The sequence below is a fragment of the Vanessa cardui genome, chromosome 18, assembly GCF_905220365.1.
Source record: "Vanessa cardui chromosome 18, ilVanCard2.1, whole genome shotgun sequence".
Taxonomy (NCBI): Eukaryota; Metazoa; Arthropoda; class Insecta; order Lepidoptera; family Nymphalidae; genus Vanessa; species Vanessa cardui.
Window position 1 is genome coordinate 7733438 of NC_061140.1, and position 21804 is coordinate 7755241.

At 32.1% G+C, this 21804-nt stretch overlaps 1 protein-coding gene across 1 annotated transcript in view; it reads right to left on the reverse strand.

Annotated features, from left to right (window-relative positions):
- Nucleotides 1-20886, reverse strand: part of LOC124537606 (G-protein coupled receptor dmsr-1-like) — a 61130-nt gene extending 40244 nt beyond the window's left edge. The window contains exon 1 of the mRNA XM_047114482.1: nucleotides 20763-20886. The gene's annotated coding sequence lies outside the window, so the exon portion shown is untranslated. The remainder of the gene's footprint in view (nucleotides 1-20762) is intronic.
- Between the last annotated feature and the right edge of the window lie 918 nt (nucleotides 20887-21804).

Here is a 21804-nt window from a genome sequence, read left to right on the forward strand (position 1 = left end):
TTGATGCAAACTTTTACAGACTATAGAAATTTAATTAAAAATTCCTTCGTACCTATGACCAATCTGCAGCCTATCGAGAACATCATTGGAGAAGATGACAAAGATGACGAATATTAAATTATTATTTTTTAACAATTTGATTAGATCTTGCATGTTTTTTTCTCTTTATTTATTTCTTTATTATTTGTACATTATCGATGATCAGTAATTAATTACAAAGTTAAAAATTCAAATTTTTTTTCTGCGACTACTGCCCAGCGAAGCGGGCGCTTGTATAGCTAGTTTATAAATATGAATGAGTAATTGGATAAACAATAAATCGTCGTTCATCGCCAATGCGTAGTTAATGCAAATTTTTAAGGTTTGCAGTATACATATACTGTGAGTTATTTAATTGCAATACTCCCTTCGAAAATATCCTGTATCCTTTATAAGCAGTTCACTAGTATATACTATCAACTTCGCTCTGTAACAAACTATCTACAATAGATTGTGGTTCTCTAGTAAGCTCTTTCAAGAGTTAGTGAATTAGACCCTTTAAATGTTCTCATAAATAAATAATGAATAAATATTATATTATAGATACAAGCCTACCGTTAGTATTTGTTGATATCATACAGGATAAATAAAAAATAATCAAATTGTATTTTATTATACTTTGATAGCCTGTACATTTCCCACTGCTGTGTTAAGGCCTCCTCGCCTTTTGAGGAGAAGGTTTGGAACTTATTAAACCACGCTGTTCCAATGCATATTTCATTGGATTTAGGGACATGCAGAATTTCTTAGGATTTTTTCCTTCACGAGATAAACTATTAACACAAATTAACCACTGCGTCATCTCGACTTTTTAATGAATAATATAGATATTTTTGAAAGGAACTGTGAAAATCATTATGAAGACAAGAGTACAAAAGGTAAACTAATGACACCCAGTTTCCGACTGCGCAAAGTTAATGCATCCTTCCTGTGGCACGGTATTTGTTTCTATAATAAGATTCTACATTTATTGTTAACCTGACCTATTAAAAAATTTAAGGTTTATTCTAAAAAATGATCATTTATGTTTTTGATGATCCCATCAAAAACATAAATGTAAAATGAGAGCCAAGTTCAGTATTATAAAATATACCTTAGTTGTTGACTTTAACGACAAAAGAAGTAAGATCTAAATGGGTGCCAAGTTCCATTGTCCTTCCTGAAATTCATTTAATACTACAAAAATAACATTTCTCCTTATAACTTAGAATAATGTATTGTAGACTTAACTACTGACTTGGCTAGTTCGCTACCGCGTGTCTAGATAAATTAGTAAATGAGGCATATTACTCAATACATAAATAATATTAAAGAAAGGAATCATAGACAATTAGTATTTATTAGTTTTAGAGTTTTACTATATTGTCATGAGTAATTAAAATGATGAAAAACAGTAACTACTGAGTTTCTTGCCGGTTCTTCTCGGTAGAATCTACTTTCCGAACCGGTGGTAGCTTCACTTAATTGTAAAATGACGATTCAAAAGTGCTTATAAAAGCCTACTTGAATAAAGTTTATTTTGATTTTGATTTTGATTTTGAGAATGTAGTCTCCGAACCGGTAGAAGATTTACATTGAAATAAACATTGTAACATGATGCTTCAAAGTGTTTTTAAAAGTCTATTTGAATAAATAATATTTTATTTGATATGATGTCTTGTCGGCCAAACATTACATCTGTTTTTTTTTCCAATTCTGAATCGTAAGTCCTAACCGATTGTATTAGTATCTTAAATTTAAATTAATCTAGCAAAATAACCACTTCAAAAGTGCTTGTAAGAGTGTATTTAAATAAAGATTAGAATTTAGATTTGGGTATATATATGTTGTATGAGTGTGAGGTAAATGCGAATTACAAGTGTATACGAGTATGTATTTTATAATATAATTGGAATTTCAAATGAATTCCGAACGGTATAATATAATTAAATAATTATCGTATGTTTTCTAAATAAAAAACATATAATGCGTTATAATATAAATATACTATGTATTACACGAATAGCCGTTTGTGACTATGTAAATAACGTTATTAATTAGTATTTTAATTGAAAACTAAATATACCTTATTAATTATGGTTTGTTCAAATCAAGTGCCTTTGAACTAATTCAATCTAATTGAAAATTTCAAAGGTTTCGCTGAAAATCTAAAGTTTAGCAGAAAGCGGATTCAGTGAAGCGGGATTTATTTTTTAATTTAGCTCTCTATTTATTCAACAATAACGATTTAACAAGTTAGAGTTTTTTTTAGTGAAAAATTCATAAACTTATATTTAAATATCATCGCTTTTGTTTTAAATGTAGAATAACTTCACAAAAAAACTATTTTTCTTAAAAAGTAATTTTCAAGAATTTATAAGAAAATGTTAAAAGATTTTGCCATACCGAATTACTATTCGAAAGACATTTTGAACTATAACGGATAAAGATAGCTACTGACATAATAATTTCAACCTAATAGAAAAGTGACATTTTAAATATTCATTTCAATTCTCTTCAGACCGTTGTATGAATATAATCTTCTAGCTTTTAAACCCGTCCGGTACTTTGTTGCGATAAATCACAGTCTCTGTTTCGTTTAAAAACGTCATTACCTAATGATATGATAATGATGATACATCCAATTGTATATTTATTGTTGTTAATGCTACTAGCACCAGTTTCGCACGGGTCATACTGATACTAAATATACTAAAGAATTTGTTTACGACATTGTATTCGGAACTCCTAAAAGAATAACTGTAATACTATAATGGAGTATTTATTATATATACAAAAACCTTCCTCTCGAATCACTATTTATTAAAACCGCATCAAAATCCGTTGCGAAATTTTAAAAATCTAAGCATACATATGGACATACAGCGGTAAGTGACTTTGTTTTATACTATGTAATGATACCCCCTTAATAATCCTACCTGTTTATTAAAAAGTACTAACCACTGCTACTCTCAATAGTTTGTTATAACCTCCGGCGTCTTTTCTAGACTTTAGCTTTAAGTTTTTATTAATCTTGTAAGCCAAACATTTTCAAAAACATCTGAAATTTTCCTTTCCTGTCAAAGTGTCTAAAACGTTTGCGTACAAACAAATATCTCCCTTTGCTCATAATATAAATATTCTTAGTAAATTTCAGTCTGGTTTTACAAGTACGACTTCTAACGTAATGGAAGACGTGATCTTATGAAACATTTTGATTTTGATAGATTTTTCAAATGTGTTTTACATGGATTATAACATTGTATGGTATGTATTTATTATCTCATCTTAACTGATAGTTGCGGGTTAAAAACCAAGAAAATACCACTGCATTTTCATTTTCTTGCTTCTTATTTATAATCCATCACGTGTTCGGCGGTCAAAGAAAGCATCTTCAGGAAACTTGCATGTGTCATTTTCAATGAAGTTGTGCCACATATGTTTCAATCAACCCGCATTGGAGCAGCGTACTGGAATTAGTTCCAAACTTTATCCCCTAGAAAGCCTCAACCCAGCAACGGGACATCTGTAGATGGTAATTAATTTTTCACGAAAACTATCATTATCAGTAAATACGATTTTATATAAGATAATTATGTTCCACGCGAAAATTATAGATAGTGTTACCTTTATATTTGAAGTTTTAACCGGATAGCTTTCTCTGAAGAATCCCTTCAAGACTTTATGCAAAAGTCGAACTTTACTTTTACAGTGTTATGACAGTACAGTGTATAAAAATAAAAATATTTTGAAACTACTAATATTTTTTTTATATAAATTAAGAACCGTAGAGTGTAGACTAAAATTAATTTTGCTATCCTTTTCATATAAATATATTAAAATAGTGTCATAATTAAACTTTTACTGATTTATATGTGAGTCCCAAACATTTATTATTTATATTTCGTATTCAATTTACCTGACAGGAATGTGCTGTATTCCTTCCCTCTCGTAATCTGATTTGTTGATTGAAAGCAATAAACTTCTTTGGTCTGATTGGAGTTTCGAATAACAGCCTCGATATTAAATTATTAAATTGGGGGTATCTACAGCGTCACAAGTTAGTTCCAATAAGTACAACGTGTAATAAAATCAAATCAAATCTAAATAAATCAAAATATACTGTAAGTATTATACAATTAAGCGAAGCTACCACCGGTTTGGAAAGTAGATTCTACCGAGAAGAACCGGCAAGATCAACAGTAGTTACTCTTTTTTAAAATTTAAAAAATACAAAGACATGTTAGTTAATACAATTATTTAAATTAATATATCCTGCTTGGAAATCATTTGGACATATGTATGTTATATGAGCATGAAGATAATGCGAATTTCGAATGTAATACACGACATAATATATTATGAAATCATTGGATTTTAAATATATGTGCAGCTTTATATGCTAATCACACAACCATTAAGGTAGTTATTAAAAACTCTTTAGTTTCAACAGTACAGCCTATATTAAACACAAATTGGCTGAAGTAATTACAGGCACGAGCCTCCGTCATCTTGTTAAGTGGAGTTAGCAGAACATCTAACGTTACTTATCGGCTAAAATTATATGTCTTACACGATTCTCCTTCACGTATATATCTTACAAATATTTCACAATTAATCTGTCACATTTTCTTTGTTAAAATTTAGTATGTTGAGTTGAGATGGCCTAGTGATTAGAAAGCGTGCCTCTTAACCGATGATTGCGGGTTGAAACCTAGGCAAGCTCCACTATATATACATATATATGCTTAATTTGTATTTATAATTCATCTCGTGCTCGGCGGTGAAGGAAAACATCGTGAGGAAACCTGCATGTGTCTAATTTCATCGGAATTCTGCGCATTGGAACAGCGTGGTGGAATATGTTCCAAACCCTCTTCTTAATGTAAGACGAGGCCTTATCTCAGCAGTGGGAAATGTACAGGCTGTTACTTTACTTTACTTTACTTTTATGTTGTTTTCAGAAAGCAGTTCAGAGTAATACGATCTTATTATGACGAACTGGTATATCTCAATAACTAACAAGTTTAAAGATAGCGCTAACGGTTTTCCGTTTAGATAATTTTAATTTATCTGACTTGATGTTCATTTTTATTTGTTTTTTTTTATTATTTAAGCAAGAGGTCAGTAAATTTTGTGTTAAGAGTCACTATTTGTTGAACTAACCTATTAACATCAAGAGTACGTGTAATATTATCAAATTTTTTATCAAAAGCTATAAGTAGAGTTTGGTTTGAAATTTATTTTAGCTCATGAAGGCGTCTTCTTAACACACCCACAGGCACGACGCCCGGGGGCTTAGAAAATAGGGCGCAACCGTAGGGCTGTGACAAGACGAGGATACCTGATAGCGAGAAGTGCGGATAAACGAGATCACCTCCGCAAAGGAGGAGAACGAGCGTTACTACAGCGTTACACCGACGAGATCCTGTATGTGCGATCCAAGACGAAAACCGCAATTACAAAAGATTTTTAGGTAAAAATACCACACAACCCAGCTTCTTCTGAGGTCCCTTATAAAGGTTTATATTTTATTAATAGAGAGGTACTATTAACAAGACTTGTTAACACTATAAACAAGCTCTATAAGCTCATATTTTGTATTTATATAACTGGATTCTGATAACCTAGCATTGGTAAAATTTTAATCATTTAGATTAGCGTTCAATTATACTAATATACTCAGAACAAACGAATATAATATATTATGAATTTAAACTAATTTTCACGTGCCTAACACCCACGGGTTTGTTTATATTATAACATATTAAATAGAAACGTAACTTTACAAATTATTGTGTTCTTGGAATTTGTATATTTGATTTTAGCTACAATATTAATCAAATTATACAAAGCCTTTTAAATTAAAAAATATGTCTCATTTGATTTAACAAATATGCAAAATTTTATTTACAATCTAAGTACTTGTCCCAACTTCGTCCGGGTAAAATAAGATTTTTTATTGTGTACTCGATCGCAGTGCCGCCTTACAGATCCAATCTATACCAGCACAAACTTAACCAATCCGTCGTATTTACCAAACTGCTTAGACTAAGTTCAGTTGCAAAGAAAGTTACAGAAAATTAATAGTAACATAAAGATATCAAATTAATAATGTAGTGTTTCAGTCCGATTCCAGCCGCAGCAGGTATTCTGAAATGGATGGAGGTTTTAGTGCACAAGTGCATTCTCTTTAACCACATCATCTAGCACATAAACTGATATCACCAGTTAGAGTTCAGATAAAGGACATATTACTTAAAAAGGCCCGTATACGTCCCACTCCTGAGATAAGGTATTCTCTCCATATAAAGAGAAGGTTTGCAATTCCCCCACGCTGTTATATTGCGGGTAGCACGTGGGGGATACACGTGTAGCCCAATTGCAGGTAGTTATTTTTAACTTCAATTTTTATATAAGTAAAGGCTTTGATATAAATATTTCTTATAATATGAAGGCGGAAAATAATTTTTTTTTTACAGAAAACGACAAGCAATTACATAATTCTGTATGAATTATCCAACAAAATCTCTGTAAGTAAAAATAATATGTTGTTTGTCGACCTACGAGAATTTAGGTGACAAATATTAATGGCGTTTCGGCGATCCCTCGAATTTCGCCGAAAAACCGTCACAAGTATGTTTATTAAAAAAATAATCCGCTTGAAATATATACATTTGCATTGTTATCATAAAGGTGTTACAAGTCTGAAATAAAAAGCTACATTTTCAAATGTATCTATGAAAAATATTATCTAACATTTAAAAAACAGGGGGTATTTTATTTGTAGCTTTATTATCAGTAGCTCTTTGGTTGTTATGCTCAAAGGATTTCTAAGAATTTACGGAGTTATAATTTAAAAACAATAATCATTTTCTAGAATTTTATTTAATTACAAAAGTAACTGTCTCGTTTCAGATTCTGAGATAGATTTCGTTCTTAGTTTGGATCGAGCCATTAAAAAGTTACTCGGATTATACTTAGACTACTTCTCAGTAACGGCACGGAGTCTGAGTACATTCCTGTACGTCGGAAAGCATTTAAAGCTGTTGATTCATCGCTAGAACTGTTTTGTGTGACGTGAGCGTCAGCTTACAGACTTGTGAATTTGTCCTTCGTTGATGAAAATGGCTAACGTACCGAAATCGAATCGGGGGATATAAATTAATATCATTGCATTCATGGAGGAATATTTTTATATGTACGCGGACGATCAAATGAGTCACCTGGTGGTAAGTTGTTAAAACCCCCATAGACAATGGCGCTGTAAGAAATATTAACCATTCGTCGATATATATCATCGACCTTGGGAACTAAGATGCGTATTGTTACACTGGCTCACTTGCGCTTCAAACTGGAATACAACAATGCTGGGTAACACAAAAAATCTTTAGCTCAATTAAGACTGAACTCGTTTAAAAATGTAATCCATACGGATTAAATCTTACAATTGAATCTCTGTACAGACTAACACTTGTAGTTGCAACATAGTAGAAAACAGTTTCTTAGCAATTATGAAGAAGCGTTTCTTAAGAGAAAAATATAAGTTGAACAATTTAAAAATATTTCATGAACAACATTAATCAAAAAAATAATCAAGGATGAATTTTTTATTATACGAAACCATAAAGACTTTATAAAACATAAAATTGTACGCGTTATAAGTGCTCGCACTCTGATTTATGAAACAGTTCAAGCTATAGCTTGAACTGTTTCATTTATTATTGCTCTATAAATTATTTAGCTTAATTTATATATTTCTGCTTTTAACTTTAATACGAGAAGTACAAATAATCATACGCCATATGCTAATGAAAACTAAAACTAAATTTCCAACGCTAAACCGCAGCTTGACAAACTTGAAATCACACATTTGTCTTATTATACGCAATATATCTATATCTGTAAAGAGACCGAAACAAAATAACTCTTTAAAAGTATGTTGGCGAAATTACAACTATGTGTGATTTCCAGTGTTTTAAAATATTGGCACTGTAGTCATTATCATTACATAGTATAAAACAAAGTCGCTCACCATTGTCTATCCCTATGTATACATTGATGTTTAAAAATACGCAACGGATGCCGTTTTATTTTTAATAGATAATTATTCGAAAGAAAGGTTTTAGTACATAATTTTAGAAATTTCTAATGTTTTTGCAAATAAACAAATTCTGTAGTATATTTAATGGCAGTATTGCAAACGTGCGAAGCCGGGGCGAGTTGCTAGTGAAAAATAAAGTAACATAACAGTCTGTATAATATGTATATTCCACTGCTGGTATATATCAGTGGACTATATGTTCATGTTCCTCCTATTACTGAATAATAGGGACTTATAAATACGAATTAAATACAAAAAAAAATATTTAAACCTCCTCAGGTTTAGGTGAGAGAGACGTGTTCCATCTACTGAGCTATAACAACTCCTAAAACAAAAGCGGCGTTCCCCATTATTCAAATATCATTTCGTTACAATTTAGATTGATAACTTCAGTCATCTCTTAGATCTAAATATAGGGATAGAACTAAGGCTGTGTTTTGAAACGTATATTTCACTCACCGCTTTATTTGCGACCGTTCTAGTTTCAGAGTAATAACCAAACAGCTGAACTAGTGACATTGTTTTGAAAGTATTTAAATAAACTAGTGATCCGCCATTGGTCGAAATACGTCCATAAACCTTATTGAAAATTCTAAGAATATTTGTATAGTGAATTTTCATGGTTCGAATATTTTATTTTTAACCGTTATAGCTAGATCTTTTTAACCGATCCCACTAAAGTACGAAAATAACTACCATACAAAAATAACAAAGAGAATATTTTGATGGCCAGAGTAGAAAAAAAAATAGGAGACCCACTTGTCTTTCTGTTTTATTTCTGTTTATAATAATTACAGTAGCTTAAGATGACAAAATAAAATCACCTTTTATAATAATTCTTTCACAAATATATTTTTAATAATCTCCAATCATCTGATCATTTCTCATGACAATCTTTTTAAAAAAGGAAGTAAGTGTATGTTTTTGTGCCAATCTTAAATAGTGTGCAAAATGAAATAAAAATTAACAGATTATTAAACAACTAACTACAACACTAATTTTACAAGATCATAATAATGTAAAATAAATAGTTTCCGTTACAAATATATCATATTATTACATATAATAATTAATAATGAGACCCTATGACGTAACACCGTATTGGGTGGATGCTAGAGCTACTCAACAACAACAACAACAACAGCCTGTAAATTCCCACTGCTGGGCTAAAGGCCTCCTCTCCCTTTGAGGAGAAGGTTTGGAACATATGCTAGAGCTACTCGCTAAAAATAAATATATTTATTAAAAAAAAACCCTTTTTCAGTTTGCAAATTATTATTTCACCAAATCATTTATATAAAGTATATAATTCGCTAAGAGTTGGTTAGTAATGGTCCAATACGCGACCATTCGATTTCGTTTTCTATTTTCTTGATAGTTTTCTAAAGCAGAGTTCTTATGTTATTAGTTCTAAATAAGCATTTATCTTGATTACGAGTGTCATTAAAGTTTCTAGAAGAAGTTTTAGGAGCGGTCGACGTCATTAAAAATGTAATAACGATGCTGTTCACGATATGGACTTGTTCATTACGCTATAGGAGATTTTGTCGCCATCTGAACAATTGAATTTCACATTACGTATGTTGTCCATGAGATGGCCCAGTGGTTCGAGCATCTTAACCTATGATTGCGGGTTCAAACCCAGGCAAGCACCACTATATGTATGTGCTTAATTTGTGTTTATAATTCATCTCGTGCTCGGCGGTGAAGGAAAACATCGTGAGGAAACCTGCATGTGTCTAATTTCATAGAAATTCTGCCACATGTGTATTCCACCAACCCGCATTGGAACAGCGTGGTGTAATATGTTCCAAACCCTTTATTGGAAGAGGAGGCCTTATCCCAGCAGTGGGACATTTACAGGCTGTTACTACTTTACTTTACTTTACTATTTTGTCCAAGACACAACATCATAATTTTTCACCTGCTCAAGATTTTATTGTAGAATACTAGCAATGCCTCAAATTAATTATTAAATAATGAAGATTCCTATATACCCCTCCTTATAAGCTTATCTATGTATATGTTAGAAATGGTTCAGACAACATTCCAAGGGGTCAGAATCAATCTTGCGACTTTCACATCGGCGGCACGTAAACCATTGCGCTATTGACTTTCCTTGGTGTCAAGACTGTGCAAGCCTGTCTGGGTTGGTACCACCCACTCATCAGATACTCTACCGCCAAACAATAGTATTTTTGTGTTCGGCTTTGAAGTGTGTGTGAGCCAGTGTAACTAAGGCACAAGGAGCATAACATCTGAGTTCCCATGGTTGGTGACGCATTGCCGATGAAAGAAATGGTTAATGTTTCTTACAGCGCCACTGGCTATGGGCGGTGTTGACCACTTACCACCGGGTGACACATATGTTCATCCGCTAACATAAAATAAAAAAAAATTGACGCTTGAATTATTATGTCTACTCTTTAATTAATATTAATATGAGCGCTAAAAATGCTTTGAGGTTTTCCCTTGCAGGTTCGAACCTAGATATATGGTTTATCAAACAAGTTTCTTGAGTACATAAAGATACATCACTAGATAAAAAACTAAATTTTAGTTCATTAAAAATAAATAAATTTGCCAAATTTTCTTGACAACATTTTTAAGGTCCGAGAATAAATTGAGAAAAGCCTGGTGAATAATTTCACGAATGATCACCAAATTCATTTCTGTGAGAATTTTCGTGTAAATTAATTATGGTCATTGTTTGTTTGAGGCATGAAGAATAGCAATGAGCGTTGAGTCAAATATTACTTATTTCTAATGTCTCCTTCTTGTAGAAGCTTATAAGGGTATAGAGTGGGGCTCGTAAAAAGTTTATTGAATTAATTACCAGCCCAGCCCAGACTTAGGAAGTTGAGAAGTGTAATACTCCCAGAAGGACAATAAAACGCTGATTCCTGCCTAATCTCTCCATTCGTGTCCTGTTGTCATCCTATCAGATTACCAAAGATTTTAAATTTGCGATTTGATGACGTATTTACGTTGAAAAGTCACCAAACGATGGTCACTTTAATAGTATGCGTGCACTTTGTGCGTGTGTCAAAATAAATATTGCCTAACAGTTGGCCAATTTATTTTACGTAGCGTTTTCAGTAGACAATTGATAGAACGTATATGATGTTACAAGATGCATTAGTAATGGTTGGATGAGTCCACGTAGGCTGGACGCGTCCCGAATTTTACTATGTCTTTTTCTCTCTATACCGGGTTAAAGTGGCACCCCAGGATGCTTAAATTGTATCTATCAATTTATTTGGGTTCCGTGTTTTTGTTACAGGTGACAATTTATTTAGTTTTAATATTAGATAGTAAAATAAGTTATTTTATATCGTATAAGAGCAAACACAGCATGTATAATTTTTATAATTATTCAAATGTTAGGAAAACATCATATAAAAAAAGTTTATAAAATAACGATTTAACCACCATGATACCTATAATTTTACATATCATTCATGTGCTTAGTTTGTGTTTATAATTCATCTCGTGCTCGGCGGCGAAGGAAAACATCGTGAGAAAATGTGTCTATTTTATAGAAATTCCGTCTTTCCACCAACCCGCACTGGATTATCGTGGTGGAATATGTTTCAAACCTTCTCCTTAAACTAGTGGTCTCAACATTTTACTGCTGCTATATGGATTTTCTTATGAGGTTTCGTCAAGTTGTACAGATTCACGTATTTATCGTCTGTACCACGGCTCAATGTAGTACCACATTCTACTTAACTTTACTGTATTCAATACTAAAATTATAATTTTATCTACTATATGTAGCCTTTGATAACAGAATAAAGGCATTTTTATCAATCGCGATACTAAATAAACCAATACAGCAATAGAGTTTTTTCATGTACGAATATTGAATTTGATATAACACGAGTACCACTGAAGCGAAAATTGCGACATAAGCCCATTGGCTATAACATGTAAATCGTAACAGAAAATTACAGATTCGATTGTTTTACATTTTCATAAGCATATTTTGTTATAACGTACATCGTTTTAAGGTCTGGACATGCGTTTTAACGTTCAAAAATGTGTCTACAATTCTAAAAGAAATTAAGGTTCAAAGGAAGAAGAGCTTAAGGAAACAGTATGCCACAAAGTCTGTACTGAGTCTCAAAATCCGATTCAACAATACAATTATCTTCTTTAACATTCGAGCACGAGTTGATTTATTATAAATAAATGAAACAAATGAATGTTTTACGTTGATGTAGATGTTTAATCTTCTTGGTGGTGGGGCTTTGCCCAAGCCCGTCTGGGTAGGTTCCACCCACTCATCAGTTATTCTACCGCCAAATAACAGTAGTCAGTATTGTTGTGTTCCGGTTTGAAGGGTGTGTGAGCCAGTGTAACTATAGGCACAGGGGACATAACATCTTAGTTCCCGAGGTTGGTGGCACATTGACGATGTAAGGAATAGTTAATATTTCTTACAGCGTCATTGTACATGGGTGATCGTGACCACTTACCATCAGGTGGCCCATATGCTCGTCCGCCAACCTCTACCATAAAAAAAAACAAATTTTCGTAGGTATAATAACAATCTCTTGTCAAATCAATTGACATGGTGTTAATAAGGCTACTTTCTCCGTCAATAAAATGATAATAATGGCCTTTAATATCTTAGGTGATTAATTAACCTGTCACACGAGGCCCATTAATGGATTACCTATTTTCACAAAGTGGACAATACGGATCTTGAATGAAAGTACATAAAATATTTATGACAAGCCTTATATATCTTATAAACATATTTGGTACTCGACTATTTTTAATAATTGTATGCATTTAGACTTTTAATCATTCATGCAATTTGAACTCATGCATGCTGCACTATAAAGATTCAAATCAATGCGACACAATCATGAAATGTTAGAAATTGATTTGCAATATTAACTACTTTAAATTACAATTCTTTTTTTGCAAAAAAAATCGAGTCTGTACCAAAAATATGTATATTGCTGAGGTAACAGTGTGCATCTTTTCTACTTTTTATAACTATCGACATTGTTAAGTGAAAAAAAAAATATTATTAATAATTGATGTTATGATTGAGTAATGCGTGACATTCATTTGTCTATTAAATTTGACAGTTTTTTTATTTAAAATATAATCGAGGGCCTTAATCACAGCGACAAATACCATAATATGTACCATGAGGGGACCCAAGTTAAGAAACTTCGGTACAGTCATCTATGATGAGTTATGTGACACATCTTAAACACGAATTATATACACGTACATATAATGAAACGTACACAAATTATATATATATAAAACAAGAACAAACAAACTCAAGAGTAAAGTGCGGTGAACAAAGAAAAACATGAAGTTCAAAAGGACTTGGAAAGTCAATAAGTTGTTCTTGAGGCTAAATTTTCAAGTCTGTATTATAGCTCCGATGACATTTTAAGGTTTACATATATATTCATTTATTCGATGCTCAATTTGTGGTTATACTCTTCCTCGTTAATGACGAAAAGCAGCAAGTAATGTGCGTCATTATAAAAATCGAATTCTACCACTGAATCAGTGCGCTATTTTTTTTAAATGGTGAACTAGCTTTATGTTTAAGATGGAAAGTGACTAGCACTGATCCCGAGAATTTACAACAACGGAGTCTTACAGATTTCCTCAATTCCTTTTCCATGACCAAATATGACGAATTGAATGAATAAAATTAATGAATGATTTGCTTCAAAATTAAATAAGATATGTTAAATGGTAAGCCATTTAATAAACTCCATATTTTTAACGTATATCTATCTAGTTTTATAAAAAAAGTTTGGTTAAAATTCTACACATGACTTAAACGTTACTTCTTCAGAGAAGAAGTAACGTTTTGTTTTGTAAAGTTTCGTAATAAAAAAAACAATAATAACATTTCTCATTGAGTGTAACCCCATGATGATTAATTGAACTTGTTAAATAAACTACACATTCCAAACGATTTGACAATGTTTTCCTTTCATTAATTACGTAATTCAACCCCAGAAGGGTCGCCATAATAAAAACAAATGACTCGAAATTTACCGTCACTATTTCCTGGACTCTTTAAAAGATGTAATTAAATTGACAGTCATTGTTTTTAAGTATATTGGCATTAATTTTTTTTATGGTATAGGTTGGCGGACGAGCATATGGGCCACCTGATGGAAAGTGGTCACCATCACCCATAGACGTTCTATGAAATATTAACTATTCCTTGCATCGTCAATGTGCCACCAACCTTGGGAACTAAGATGTCATGTCCCTTGTGCCTGTAGATACACTGCCTCACTCACCCTTCAAACCGCAACACAACAATACTAAGTACTGTTCTTTGGCGGTAGAATAACTGATGAGTCGGTGGTACTTACCCAGACGGGCTTGCACAAAGCCCTACCACAAAGTAAATGAGAAGTCATTGATCACACATAATAAGAAATACTTACGGAAGTTTTGTATGAAAAAAATAATTTATCATTTACTAACACGAACAAAATTTATTATTTAATGTGTTGTTTTAAAGTTCTAAATGATATTTTAACATTATTAAGATAAGTTGCGTAATATAACACTATTATAAAATAAGCCACACATAATGTAATTACTCAAGTACAAGAGTGTAGGTAGGATGGTAAAGTAAAGTAAAGTAAAGTAACAGCCTGTAAATTTCCCACTGCTGAGATAAGGCCTCCTCTTCCATTAAGAAGAGGGCTTGGAACATATTCCACCACGCTGTTCCAATGCGGGTTAGTGGAATGCACATGTGGCAGAATTTCAATGAAATTAGACCCACGCAGGTTTCCTCACGACGTTTATCTCGTGCATGAATTATAACACAAATTAAGCACATATATAAAGTGGTGCTTGCCTGGGTTTGAACCCGCAATCATCGGTTAAGATGCACGCGTTCTAACCACTGGGCCATCTCAGCTCGGATGGTAAAATATTGCATGGATTTCCAAATATTCATATATATAGCAAGAATATTAAATGTTATACTGTGTGAAGATAACCTCTTTACCGCTCACGATTCAATGCAACTTAGACTCTACTACTTATAGTTTGCAAGTTTCGACTTAACTTAAGCATGGAAAATGGTATCTTCTATTTAATTCCCGTGGAAGGAAAGTGGAGCTTAGCATCTCTGACTCGACCTCGAAATCGATATTTACTTAGACAATGTGATACATGTTCTCTGAAAATATTTTCTTTTCAGAGGTAAAATATGTGTTCGAACTAGATAGTATAATTCCATTGTTCCGAGTCGCAATAATGGTCCTGCTCTCTCGTTGTGATACACACAAAAAACAGGAATATTATATTTAACTACAGTAATAATTACATTATATAATTTCTTTATTAATAATTGCTGTTTAATTTATATGTAGATTGTAGATTGGTTTATATTTAGGTCAATGTAATACACCTGTAAAAACGGATCATTCATATATTATACATATTATTCATATGGTATACATAATAAATAAATAAGTATACAAAAATTAATAGGTTTACACGTTCAACGCGGAGCTTGGTCTAATGAGCCTCGTATGCGTTTTTCTTGCGGTGCAGCTAAGATAAACATAGATTTCTGTTGTGCGGAGGCCGTAACATCTATATTAATATTTGATATATCGTAGGACTTTGATAAATATGCTTATATGATGCCTATAGAAAACAAAACGGTGTACCTACTTTAAAAGAGGGTATCTTTGATGACATACCGCACTGAAGAAATAAAATTCGATCATATCTTAAAGACTAGGAGTAAGAGCTGAAATGGCCCAGTGGTTTGAACGCGTACATCTTAACCGTTGATTTCGGGTTCAAATCCACTCAAGCACCACTATATATATATGCTTAATTTGTATTTATAATTCATCTCGTGCGCGGCGGTGAAGGAAAACATCGTAAGGAAACCTGCATGTGTTTAATTTCATCGAAATTCTGCCACATGTGCATTCCACCAACCCGCATTGGAACAGCGTGGTGTAATATGTTCCAAACCCTCTCCTTAATGGGAGAAGAGGCCAGCAGTGGGAAAATTACAGGCTGTTACTTTCCTTTTTTTTATAACGAGTAGTTTCTTTAACGGCATGGGGTCTAATAAGCCCTGTAGTGGTATTATAATAGTTTTCAAACGAGGTTTTAAATCCCTTGTACCACAGGAATAGAAACATAAAAAAATGATACCGCTGCAAGCGTGTTAAAGAAAAGTTTCTACCGTTTTTTTTTTTACATAATTAACTGCCTCTTTGGCTCAAACTGAAAGAAAAGTCTATTAAGAAATTCTCTGTAGAATCTTTGAGTTACCAAGTTGGAAGTTTAGATACACGTGTCTCTTAAAGTGCCTGAACTCTTCAGGTCTTGTCGGGATATGAGACTGCAATTCTTGTTTATCCGCATTATATTAACATGCCCTGGGCACGTGGCTAGCCTCTCTTGAGAATCGCTGCCTTGACCGAAATCGGTCAGTAGAACTTCCAAATATATATAAATTATATTACATACATTATTAATTATATATTAAGGCCTGATATATTATAGAAATGTATAACCTAATCAAACGTGATAATTAGATATTATAAGTAACTTATTTATTAAGCAGAATTATTCTGTGAGTAAACTCGAAACTCGTCGTCTCAAAACACGAACGTGAGGGGTCAGAATGTGACAAGCGATATTGACTCTAATAATTGTAAAATTATAGGATAAACATATCACTTTTGGTGGTAGGGCTTTGTGCAAACCCGTCTGGGTAGGTACCATACACTCATCAGTTATTCTACCGCCAAATAACAGTACTCAGTATTGTTGTGTTCCGGTTTGAAGGATGAGTGAACCAGTGTAACTACAGGCACAAGGGACGTAAGATCTTAGTTCCCAAGGTTGGTGATGGTGTCCACTTACCATCAGGTGGCCCATATGCTCGTCCGCTAACCTATACCATAAAAAAAAACAATGGCGTATCACCGTAAGGAGTATTTTCATCATTTCACGAGTGAAATATTAAATGAATTCTAACAGAATCACGAATATGACGTCTCACCTTGATAATAGCAACATCAACGTTACATCCTCTCGTAAAATGGTTTGCTACCATCTGACTTCAAACTCTATTACCTCGGGCTCTTTCGTCAAATCAAATAGCGCGCTTTTCCCCGGCTTCCTGTTACACATCGGTCCCTTTTCACGATCACTCTCACAGATTTCAGAAAATCGAGAAGAAAATAACACGTCAAAAATAATTCGAACATGGATTAAAAATGATGATTAAAATTAATATATCTTACATGTTCGTTTTATTTCGTGAATCTGAATTGATACGTTGATAGCGGCACATAATACGTAGCTATTTATTTTTTAACAAATTGCCATACCCGCTGATACTCCCCTGGGACAGTCTTAATTTCACGGTACGAAATCCTACGTACAAGCCCATGCGACAAATTTATCAGAATAATTGAAAACATTCTATAAATTACAGAGATATATTAATGTCATTAACTAGCTGTGCGTTTGAATTTAGCAAAAAAGTTATTGTTGTCTAAATTACTCCTTATAACATCGCCAGTGAAAGTACCGTCAAAATCTGTTCAGCTGTTACAAACATTAGCCGGTAAAAACAGACAATTAGACAGACAGACAAAAAATTAAAAAATGTTATTTTGGTATATGTATTGTGTATACAAACATATACATTTAGTAAAAAGCGATATTATTATAAAATGTGAAAGTATCGTTGTCTGTGCCTGTCTGTTGTTATTTCACTACCAAACCACTAAACCGAATTTGATGTAATTTGCTATGAAGCAAATGAACTCCAAGGCTTGACTATCAACCCCATTAATGGCGAGCGAAGCCTCGGATGAACTAGTTTTATAACATGTATAGATCACGACTTTTGAATCTGTATCTGCATGGTTGTACATTAACAGTTGTCGGTATTCTCTAGCGGTTACTCGGTGACAAATGGTACCCGTGGTGATTGTGAAGTTGATTTTAATTAATTTGTAAATTAGTAAATTGAAGCGATGAAGCTGTTAATCTAAACAATATAACATTAATTAATTTAATCGTCACATTCTACCACAAAACAATACTATTGAGTATTATTGTCCAACACCTATATCGCTAAAAACTAAATTTCGAATAAATAACTAAAAACGCGAAAGCAGGTTTTTTATGTATAAATATTATATATTGATGATTGTATACATTATCTTTGCTGTGAACATACAGATTAAATAAAATATTATCCGCGTTCGAATTTTAAACAAACCTGACACTACCGTTTTGAATCTTTCTAAATTCAATTAGCACTATCAGATGTCAATGTCATTTGATGTGACATCATGAAAGAATACCGTTAATCTCGCGAGCCTTTTTGCACTGGGAATTTGGGAGCGATGGTTATTGTTGTGACGGTAGGTATTTTTTACAGTTTTTTATCAAAGTTATATGTATTTTTGTTCAATATAGTGGAAAAATTCACCCATGCCTTAGATTTATGAATCGTGGAACTAAAAATTATTTTTCAAAATACTTTTTTTATAATGTTCGTAATAAGTTATTAAAGTCATTGGTGAATTAAACACGCACTGTCTTATGAAGATTGATTGATTGACTGTCTTTTGAGTTGTTTCATTAAGTTGTTTCATACGTACGTCAATAAAAATATGAATTAAAAATAGATACTCTTTGAATCTTGACCGCGTGCAATGGTTGTAAGAATGCTAGCATTATATATTTAAGAACCTTTATTATTAATATGTTACCAACAATATATATATAAATTCAAAAATTATTCTGTACGTCTGTTACTGCACACAATTCGATGAAAATTGGTAAGAAGCGAGCTTGAACCCCAAAGAAACATATGGGCTCGTTATTATATCTTATAACCCCTAACCCCGCTCGACAGCTTGTTAAATATATTTTATTTGCTAATATACCAACAAAAATACACACAGCGCCATAAAAATTTGAAAAGCACTGCGAGGTAACCGGAGCCGACATTGTTAGAACACAATATAGCGTGTTCGATGCCAAGCAAGCACCACTGAATTTCCAAGCACAAAATTTTTGTTTACAATCCATCTCGTGCAAGGAAAACTTCGTAAAGAAACCAGCATGTATCAGATAAAGAGCTACCGAACCTATAAACTCTAGATGAAACAAATATAGAGTCTATGTATTTTTAAGTGTGAATGGAAGAAATTATCGTCCTGAGTTCTTATTTTAACAACTCCTTTTTTATATCTAAACACAATATTTAAACAATTATCATTTATATAAGTGACTGAATCAATTAAATCAAAGTGTATAATATAAACTAAGTAAATATATTTTGAATCGTCATTTTACACAAATGTATTAAATGTAAAGTTACCCAGAATATTCAGAAAAGTTTTTAAGAAATTTATAACGTTTAGAAAAAACTCAGCTGTTACTCTGAACGTTCGAAATACAAAGTTATGTCAATTAAATTAAAATGTATAAATGGTCGTCTAGACCTTATTATCGGGTACCTTTTTGATGTTTGCTTTCAGTAAATAACTTTGTAACAAACATTATATCTATTAGAACTCACAGTTTTGCTAAGGAATATCATCAAAAAGGAATATAATCGCATCGCTGTGCACAAACACGCTATTGAAAATTCTTACTTTTCGATCTAAACGAGCTATGTAACACTGGAAATGTGAGAATCATACCGCCGGTGCATTTTCCAGAACGCCATGTACTGAGAATGATAATAAAATGCCATTCCAAATTTGAAAATCGATTCAATGTTATTGTTTAATAATTGAGTGAATGAAATGAATGATTCAGTGATATGAAATTATTAACATAAGCTTCTTGCGACGTATTTTGTGCAAATATGTTTCGAAGAGACTTAATAAAAATATCGGAAAGGCAGACATTCATTAGTAAAAAGCCGGTTAATTTAAAATGAGAAAATAATGCTGACGCCACAATTTACCGAGAAGAGCTGTAATATTAGCTCGTCGATAATAAATTCGAAATAATTCTATGGAACGTTATATAAAAAAAAGTTATCCAGTAGGTTAATTTATTTTGTTCAGTCAGCGGTAATCAATAAAAATCAATTACGATTTTATATTAATCATAACAAATAGTTTCAATATAATATCCCGTTTATTGTTTTTACAGCTATGTCAAGCCATATCATATAATATTGTCTTGTGAATCAAAGTAGTGATTGAAAATTAAATAAAAAAATATATATTGAGCGATTGACATTCAAATCGATTTTTTTTTTCTTATATAATCTTTATCAAACCATTTTTTTACACTTTTCACTAATAGTGTTTTTTTAGAATACCTACATTGAATCAAAGATGACTGAAATAATTAATCGATATAAAAAAGCGAGTCTTGTGAAAAGTTAAAATATTATAAAATACATATTTTTAAAATAACAAAATATCTGTTAAATTATTTTAACTTAACAACACGATTGTATTAAATTTAAACACTGAAACAATACATCGTTAAAGAATATAATTGAAAAAACAAAAACCTTTTCGCATAACAAAATTTATCGAATTTAATTTAAAATGTACAAAATACAGATAATAAAAAGTTTTTTTTTTTTAAAAAAAAACATACTCACATGATCGATCATTGTTTACACATTTTTAAGTAACACTATTCAAACTGAACATGATTTGAATTAAGAATGAGACAGCGACGTTCAAGGAGAACCATCAGCCCTACACACCGGGCGCCTGTCCGTGATCAACTGAGAAGTTATGTATGCCGGTATCATATCGGGCTAGACTCTGATTTTGTAAATAATATTAACCGTTGTAATGTTAAGCAGATATCCGATTCACGTAAACGATAATTAATGTTTGACGTTAAAAGTGTACTGGCATTTTTTAGTTAAGTCTTTTTAAGTTTATTGCGGCCTTAGGTCATTGTCGTCTGATGTTTGAAGGATATCTCTTTGAAATTATATTATTTAATATTTATAGGCAGCATTAAGTATTACATATCCATTTAGGAACTAATTTAATATAATACATGATAAATGGTATATAAATCATATTAGTAATATGTCATAAGCGTTGATCGTTTTAAATAAATACAAAAGTTACTTTGATTTATGTATTCATTTTTTAATTTAATCTTAATAGTAGATTTTCTTCCTGAATCTGTTCGGATGAAATTAGAGTTTTATTTATTTTAGGCTCAGGCTCTAATTGAAAAATCCAAATATTCTTTATTAAAACTATAATCATAAAAGCACTTTTGAATCGTCATCACTCAAATGAAAATAACCAATCATCGGAATGGTTGCGACCGTTTAGGAGGATTACAATTACATACTGACGTGCAGATGATTTTTATATATAAAAAAATAGGCGGAAAATTAAATACCATATTCAATTTAAATTTCGAACGTTTTTAATATGTGTGATGTTTGTCTTTATTCGATGTCATGCATTGTTTTGTTTTAAACGTAATTGTATCATTTACAATATCGATTCTGTAGACACAGATCTGCTAATAAAATTATCGCTCGTATCACCAACGATAATTTATATAAATATCAAAGATACAAAAATGTTATATATACTTGAATACTACCTAGCTGGAATTCCTCCGTTTGTATTAAGATTAAGTCAGAAATTCTGAGCTAGGTTTATCCA